Source organism: Triticum aestivum, chromosome 7D (genome assembly GCF_018294505.1).
Source record: "Triticum aestivum cultivar Chinese Spring chromosome 7D, IWGSC CS RefSeq v2.1, whole genome shotgun sequence".
In the NCBI taxonomy this organism is placed as follows: Eukaryota; Viridiplantae; Streptophyta; class Magnoliopsida; order Poales; family Poaceae; genus Triticum; species Triticum aestivum.
In genome coordinates, this window is record NC_057814.1 from 488,859,907 (window position 1) to 488,869,569 (window position 9,663).

A 9,663-nucleotide genomic window follows, 5' to 3' on the forward strand; every position below is an offset into this window, starting at 1 on the left:
ATAGGCTAAATCAAAGTTCTCTCTCTTAGTTTCCTGCAAGCACACAATCCCAGCAGCACTTTCTTCCACTTTTTGCCTAATAACCAACCATTTATCTGAAGAATTAATACCCCTCACATTCCAGTTTAGGATATTCCATGTTCTATTGTTATTCATTAAAGACCAAAATCATGTTCCTTTGATCAGCAGGGCCCACCCCCTGATGATTATCCCAAACAACAATGTTATTGGGATGCACATAAAGATCAGTGCACATGCAGCATGAGGCTACATTACAATATTTCACAGAAACAGATGACCAATAAAACCAAAACAACCAGTAATCAGATCCAATAGATTTCACAGTAGCAGATAAAGCAATAGTCACTCCCACAGTAAGATACCATAGCTGACACTTAAGCAGAGTACAGTTAACACACAAAAGTTGCCACCCAGGGCAAACATCCATTGTGCAGCAGTTGCAAGAGTTACAGTTCACTGCATACATATGACAATTATTTTCCAAAAGAGAACAGCAGACCATTCTGCTATTTCACTCAGGCCGGTGTTGTAGACTCATCATCACACAGGCCTTGACTTGACTGCATCTCCTGTGGCCTTGGACACCTTGGCCACCTCCTCCTGCCCCTTCTTCTTAGGTTTCTTGGATAGCTTTTCCTGTAGCTCATCCTCAGCAACCTTACAGAAAGATTTAGTCAGGTTTTTAACCACTGAATTCTGAATAAGTGGAGGTATAGCATTGCATGGCAAACAAGATTTAGCATCACATGATTTCCTTCTATAGCCCTTATTTGTTGGGGAACGTAGTAATTTCAAAAAAAATCCTACGCACACGCAAGCTCATGGTGATGCATAGCAACGAGAGGGGAGAGTGTTGTCCACGTACCCTCGTAGACCGAAAGCGGAAGCGTTAACACAACGCGGTTGATGTAGTCGTACGTCTTCACGATCCGACCGATCAAGTACCGAACGTACGGCACCTCCGAGTTCAGCACACGTTCAGCTCGATGATGTCCCTCGAACTCCGATCCAGCCGAGTGTTGAGGGAGAGTTTCGTCAGCACGACGGCGTGGTGACGATGATGATGTTCTACCGACACAGGGCTTCGCCTAAGCATCGCTACGATATTATCGAGGTGTAATATGGTGGAGGGGGGCACCGCACACGGCTAAGAGATCAATGATCATTTGTTGTGTCTATGGGGTGCCCCCTGCCCCCGTATATAAGGGAGCAAGGGGGGAGGCGGCCGGCGTAGGAGGAGGGCGCGCCAAGGGGGGAGTCGTACTCCCACCGGGAGTAGGACTCCTCCTTTCCTTGTTGGAGTAGGAGAGAAGGAAAGAGGGGGAGAGGGAGAAGGAAAACGGGGCTGCACCCCTTGTCCAATTCGTACCAGAGGGAGGGGGGGTGCGCGCCTGCTTCCTTTTGGCCTCTCTCCTCTATTCCCGTATGGCCCAATAAGGCCCAATACTTCTCCCGGGCGAATTCCCGTAACTCTCCGGTACTCCGATAAATATCCGAATCCCTCGGAACCTTTCCGAAGTCCGAATATAGTCGTCCAATATATCGATCTTTACGTCTCGGCCATTTTGAGACTCCTCGTCCTGTCCCTGATCTCATCCAGGACTCCGAACTCCTTCGGTACATCAAAACACATAAACTAATAATATAACCGTCATCTAACTTTAAGCGTGCGGACCCTACGGGTTCGAGAACAATGTAGACATGACCGAGACACGTCTCCGGTCAATAACCAATAGTGGAACCTGGATGCTCATATTGGCTCCCACATATTCTACGAAGATCTTTATCGGCCAGACCGCAAAACAACATACGTTGTTCCCTTTGTCATCGGTATGTTACTTGCCCGAGATTCGATCGTCGGTATCTCAATACCTAGTTCAATCTCGTTACCGGCAAGTCTCTTTACTCAGTCCGTAATACATCATCCCGCAACTAACTCATTAGTTACAATGCTTGCAAGGCTTATAGTGATGTGCATTACTGAGTGGGCCCAGAGATACCTCTCCGACAATCGGAGTGACAAATCCTAATCTCGAAATACGCTAACACAACAAGTACCTTCAGATACACCTGTAGAGCACCTTTATAATCACCCAGTTATGTTGTGACGTTTGGTAGCACACAATGTGTTCCTTCGGTAAACGGGAGTTGCATAATCTCATAGTCATAGGAACATGTATAAGTCATGAAGAAAGCAATAGCAACATACTAAACGATCGAGTGCTAAGCTAACGGAATGGGTAAAGTCAATCACATCATTCTCCCAATGACGTGACCCCGTTAATCAACTGACAAATCATGTCAATGGCTAGGAAACATAACCATCTTTGATCAACGAGCTAGTCAAGTAGAGGCATATTAGTGACACTATGTTTGTCTATGTATTCACACATGTATTATGTTTCCGGTTAATACGATTCTAGCATGAATAATAAACATTTATCATGATATAAGGAAATAAATAATAACTTTATTATTGCCTCTAGGGCATATTTCCTTCAGTCTCCCACTTGCACTAGGGTCAATAATCTAGTTCACATCGTCATGTGATTTAACACCAATAGTTCACATCACCATGTGATTAACACCCATAGTTCACATCGTTATGTGACCAACACTCAAAGGGTTTAATAGAGTCAATAATGTAGTTCACATCGCTATGTGATTCACACCCAATGAGTACTAAGGTGTGATCATCTTTTCCTTGTGAGAGAAGTTTAGTCAACGGGTCTGCCACATTCAGATCCATATGTATTTTGCAAATTTCTATGTCTACAATGCTCTGCACGGAGCTACTCTAGCTAATTGCTCCCACTTTCAATATGTATCTAGACCGAGACTTAGAGTCATCTAGATTAGTGTCAAAACTTGCATCGATGTAACCCTTTACGACGAAACTTTTGTCACTTCCATAATCGAGAAACATATCCTTATTCCACTCAGGATAATTTTGACCGCTGTCCAGTGATCTACTCCTAGATCACTATTGTACTCCCTTGCCAAACTTAGTGGTAGGGTATGCAATAGATCTGGTACACAGCGTGGCATACTTTATAGAACCTATGGTTGAGGCATAGGGAATGACTTTCATTCTCTTTCTATCTTCTGCCGTGGTCGGGCTTTGAATCTTACACAATTTGACACCTTGTAACACAGGCAAGAAACTCTATCTTTGACTGTTCCATTTTGAACCACTTCAAAATCTTGTTAAGGTATGTACTCATTGAAAAAACCTATCAAGCGTCTTGATCTATCTCTATAGATCTTGATGCTCAATATGTAAGCAGCTTCACCGAGGTACTTCTTTGAAAAACTCCTTTCAAATACTCCTTTATGCTTTGCAGAATAATTCTACATTATTTCCGATCAACAATATGTCAATCACATATACTTATCTGAAATGCTGTAGGGCTCCCACTCACTTTCTTGTAAATACAGGCTTCACTGCAAGTCTGTATAAAACTATATCCTTTGATCAACTTATCAAAGCGTATATTCCAACTCCGAGATGCTTGCTCCAGTCCATAGATGGATCGCTGGAGCTTGCATATTTTGTTAGCACCTTTAGGATTGACAAAACCTTCTGGTTGCATCATATACAACTCTTCTTTAATAAATCCATTAAGGAATGCAGTTTTATTTATCCATTTGCGAGATTCCATAAAATGCGGCAATTGCTAGCATGATTCAGACAGGCTTAAGCATAGATACGAGTGAGAAACTCTCATCATAGTCAACACCTTGAACTTGTCGAAAACCTTTTTGCGATAATTCTAGCTTTGTAGATAGTAACACTACTATCAGTGTCCGTCTTCCTCTTGAAGATCCATTTATTCTCAATGGCTTGCCGATCATCGGGCAATTCCACCAAAGTCCATACTTTGTTTTCATACATGGATCCTATCTCAGATTTCATGGACTCAAGCCAATTTGCGGAATCTGGGCTCATCATCACTTCCTCATAGTTCGTAGGTTCGTCATGGTCAAGTAACATGACCTCCAGAAATGGATTACCGTACCACTCTGGTGCGGATCTTACTCTAGTTGACCTACGAGGTTCGGTAATAACTTGATTTGAAGTTACATGATCATCATCATTAGCTTCCTCACTTGTTGGTGTAGTAGTCATAGGAACAGATTTCTGTGATGAACTATTTTCCAATAAGGGAGCAGGTACAGTTACCTCATCAAGTTCTACTTTCCTCCCACTCACTTCTTTCGAGAGAAACTCCTTCTCTAGAAAGGATCCATTCTTAGCAACGAATATCTTGCCTTTGGATCTGTGATAGAAGGTGTACCCAACTGTCTTCTTTGGGTATCCTATGAAGACACATTTCTCCGATTTGGGTTTTATCTTATCAGGATGAAACTTTTTCTTATAAGCATCGCAACCCCAAACTTTAAGAAACGACAACTTTGGTTTCTTGCCAAACCACAGTTCATACGGTGTCGTCTCAACGGATTTAGATGGTGCCCCTTTTCTTTATGTGAATGCAGCTATCTCTAATGCATAACCCCAAAACTATATTGGTAAATTGGTAAGAAACATCATAGATTGCACTATATCCAATAAAGTACGGTGATGACGTTCGGACACACCATTACACTGTGGTGTTCCAGGTGGCGTGAGCAGTGAAACTATTTCACATTGTTTTAACTGAAGACCAAACTCGTAACTCAAATACTCTTCTCCATGATCAGATGGCAGAAACTTTATTTTCTTGGTACGATGATTTTCCACTTCACTCTGAAATTATATGAACTTTTCAAATGTTTCATACTTCTCTTTCATTAAGTAGATATACCCATATCTGCTCAAATCATCTGTGAAGGTCAGAAAATAATGATACCTGCTACGAGCCTCAATATTCATCGGACCACATACATCAGTATGTATGATTTCCAACAAATCTGTTGCTTGCTCCATTGTTCTGGAGAACGGCGTTTTAGTCATCTTGCCAAAGAGGCATGGTTCGCAAGCATCAAGTGATTCATAATCAAGTGATTCCAAAATCCCATCAGCATGGAGTTTCTTCATGCGCTTTACACCAATATGACCTAAACGGCAGTGCCACAAATAAGTTGCACTATCATTATTAACTTTGCATCTTTTGGCTTCAATATTATGAATACGTGTATCACTACGATCGAGATCCAACAAACCATTTTCATTGGGTGTATGACCATAGAAGGTTTTATTCATGTAAATAGAACAACAATTATTCTCTAAATTAAATGAATAATCGTATTGCAATAAACATGATCAAATCATATTCATGCTCAATGCAAACACCAAATAACACTTATTTAGGTTCAACACTAATCCCGAAAGTATAGGAAGTGTGTGATGATGATCATATCAATCTTGGAACCACTTCCAATACACATCGTCACTTCATCCTTAACTAGTTTCTGTTCATTATGCAACTCCCGTTTCGAGTTACTACTCTTTAGCAACTGAACCAGTATCAAATACCGAGGGGTTGCTACGAACACCTGTAAAATACACATCAATAATCTGTATATCAAATATACCTTTGTTCACTTTGCCATCCTTCTTATCCACCAAATACTTGGGGCAGTTCCGCTTCCAGTGACCATTTCCTTTGCAGCATAAGCACTTAGTCTCAGGCTTAGGTCCAGACTTGGTCTTCTTCACTTGAGCAGCAACTTGCTTGCCGTTCTTCTTGGAGTTCCCCTTCTATCCCTTTGCCCTTTTCTTGAAACTAGTGGTCTTGTCAACCATCAACACTTGATGTTTTTCTTGATTTCTACCTTCGTCGATTTCAGCATTACGAAGAGCTCGGGAATTACTTTCGTCATCCCTTGCATACTATAGTTCATCACGAAGTTCTACTAACTTGGTGATGGTGACTAGAGAATTCTGTCAATCACAATTTTATCTAGAAGATTAACTCCCACTTGATTCAAGCGATTGTAGTACCCAGACAATCTGAGCACATGCTCACTGCTTGAGCTATTCTCCTCCATCTTTTAGCTATAGAACTTGTTGGAGACTTCATATCTCTCAACTCGGGTATTTGCTTGAAATGTTAACTTCAACTCCTGGAACATCTCATATGGTCCATGACGTTCAAAACGTCTTTGAAGTCCCGATTCTAAGCCGTTAAGCATGGTGCACTAAACTGTCAACTAGTCATCATATTGAGCTAGCCAAACGTTCATAACGTCTGCATCTGCTCCTGCAATAGGTCTGCCACCTAGCGGTGCATCAAGGACATAATTCTTCTGTGCAGCAATGAGGATAATCCTCAGATCACAGAACATATCAAAAATAAACACAGGGAAGCAACAACGCGAGCTATTGATCTACAACACAATTTGCAAAATACTATCAGGACTAAGTTCATGATAAATTTAAGTTCAATTAATCATATTACTTAAGAACTCCCACTTAGATAGACATCCTTCTAATCCTCTAAGTGATCACGTGATCCATATCAACTAAACCATGTCCGATCATCACGTGAGATGGAGTAGTTTCAAGGGTGAACATCACTATGTTGATCATATCTACTATATGATTCACACTTGACCTTTCAGTCTCCGTGTTCCGAGGCCATATCTGTTATATGCTAGGCTCGTCAAGCTTAACCTGAGTATTCCGCGTGTGCAACTGTTTTGCACCCGTTGTATTTGAACGTAGAGCCTATCACACCCGATCATCACGTGGTGTCTCAGCACGAAGAACTTTCGCAACGGTGCATACTCAGGGAGAACACTTATACCTTGATAATTTAGTGAGAGATCATCTTATAATGCTACCGTCAAACTAAGCAAAATAAGATGTATAAAAGATAAACAGCACATGCACTCAATATAAGTGATATGATATGGCCATCATCATCTTGCGCTTGTGATCTCCATCTCCGAAGCACCGTCATGACCACCATCGTCACCGGCGTGACACCTTGATCTCCATCGTAGCATCGTTGTCGTCTCGCCAATCTTATGCTTCTACGACTATCGCTACCGCTTAGTGATAAAGTAAAGCATTACAGGGCGATTGCATTGCATACAATAAAGCGACAACCATATGGCTCCTGCCAGTTGCCGATAACTCGGTTACAAAACATGATCATCTCATACAATAAAATTTAGCATCATGTCTTGACCATATCACATCACAACATGCCCTGCAAAAACGAGTTAGACGTCCTCTACTTTGTTGTTGCAAGTTTTACGTGGCTGCTACTGGGCTTAGCAAGAACCGTTCTTACCTACGCATCAAAACCACAACGATAGTTTGTCAAGTTGGTGCTGTTTTAACCTTCACAAGGACCGGGCGTAGCCACACTCGGTTCAACTAAAGTTGCAGAAACTGACACGCGCCAGCCACCTCTGTGCAAAGCACGTCGGAAGAACCAGTCTCGCGTAAGTGTACGCGTAATGTTGGTCTGGGCCGCTTCATCCAACAATACCGCCGAACCAAAGTATGACATGCTGGTAAGCAGTATGACTTATATCGCCCACAACTCACTTGTGTTCTACTCGTGCATATAACATCAACGCATAAAACCAGGCTCGGATGCCACTGTTGGGGAACATAGTAATTTCAAAAAAATTCCTACGCACACGCAAGATCATGGTGATGTATAGCAACGAGAGGGGAGAGTGTTGTCCATGTACCCTTGTAGACCGAAAGCGGAAGCGTTAACACAACGCGGTTGATGTAGTCGTACGTCTTCACGATCCGACCGATCAAGTACCGAACGTACGGCACCTCCGAGTTCAGCACACGTTCAGCTCAATGACATCCCTCGAACTCCGATCCAGCCGAGTGTTGAGGGAGAGTTTCGTCAGCACGACGGCGTGGTGATGATGATGATGTTCTACCATCGCAGGGATTCGCCTAAGCACCGCTACGATATTGTCGAGGTGTAATATGGTGGAGGGGGGCACCGCACACGGCTAAGAGATCAATGATCAATTGTTGTGTCTATGCGGTGCCCCCTGCCCCCGTATATAAAGGAGCAGGGGGGAGGCGGTCGGCCTAGGAGGAGGGCGTGCCAAGGGGGGAGTCCTACTCCCACCGGGAGTAGGACTCCTCCTTTCCTTGTTGGAGTAGGAGAGAAGGAAAGAGGGGGAGAGGGAGAAGGAAAAGGGGGCGGCACCCCTTGTCCAATTCGGACCAGAGGGGGGGGTGCACGCCTCCTTCCTTTTGGCCTCTCTCCTCTATTCCCATATGGCCCAATATGGCCCAATACTTCACCCCGGCGAATACCCGTAACTCTCCGGTACTCCGATAAATACCCGAATCACTCGAAACCTTTCCGAAGTCTGAATATAGTCGTCCAATATATCGATCTTTACGTCTCGGCCATTTCGAGACTCCTCGTCATGTCCCTGATCTCATCCGGGACTCCGAACTCCTTCGGTACATCAAAACACATAAACTCATAATATAACCGTCATCTAACTTTAAGCGTGCGGACGCTACGGGTTCGAGAACAATGTAGACATGACCGAGACACGTCTCCGGTCAATAACCAATAGCGGAACCTGGATGCTCATATTGGCTCCCACATATTCTACAAAGATCTTTATCGGTCAGACCGCATAACAACATACGTTGTTCCCTTTGTCATCGGTATGTTACTTGCCCGAGATTCGATCGTCGGTATCTCAATACCTAATTCAATCTCGTTACCGGCAAGTCTCTTTACTCGTTCCGTAATACATCATCCCGCAACTAACTCATTAGTTACAATGCTTGCAAGGCTTATAGTGATGTGCATTACTGAGTGGGCCCAGAGATACCTCTCCGACAATCGGAGTGACAAATCCTAATCTTGAAATACGCCAACCCAACAAGTACCTTCGGAGACACCTGTAGAGCACCTTTATAATCACCTAGTTACGTTGTGACGTTTGGTGGCACACAAAGTGTTCCTCCGGTAAACGGGAGTTGCATAATCTCATAGTCATAGGAACATGTATAAGTCATGAAGAAAGCAATAGCAACATACTAAACGATCGAGTGCTAAGCTACCGGAATGGGTCAAGTCAATCACATCATTCTCCCAATGACGTGACCCCGTTATTCAAATGACAACTCATGTCAATGGCTAGGAAACATAACCATCTTTGATCAACGAGCTAGTCAAGTAGAGGCATACTAGTGACACTATGTTTGTCTATGTATTCACACATGTATTATGTTTCCGGTTAATACGATTCTAGCATGAATAATAAACATTTATCATGATATAAGGAAATAAATAATAACTTTATTATTTGCCTCTAGGGCATATTTCCTTCATTATTATCCTTTTTAATCCTATCACTCCTTCTTACCTCAGTTTCCACCATAGGTTCTTTCTCTCTCCTTTTCCTTGAGATAGCCTCTCCAAGTGGCAGGACTTTATTTGGAGACACTTGCTGAAGTGGACTACTTGCCCCAGTGGAGGAATGAGCAGCAGGACTAATTCCTTCATTTTCCTTGCCCAGTCCAAGGATGAAATCTTTGCAGGTGGGTCACTGGGCTATAATTGGGCCCAAATATTCGGCGAACAATTAACGGGCCAGATCTGGCGTCAGGCCGTAAATGGGCCTTTATTAAACAGGCCTTTATTGGGCTGGCCCACTAGTACCTGAGTAAGTACTACGGGCCTTTGACTG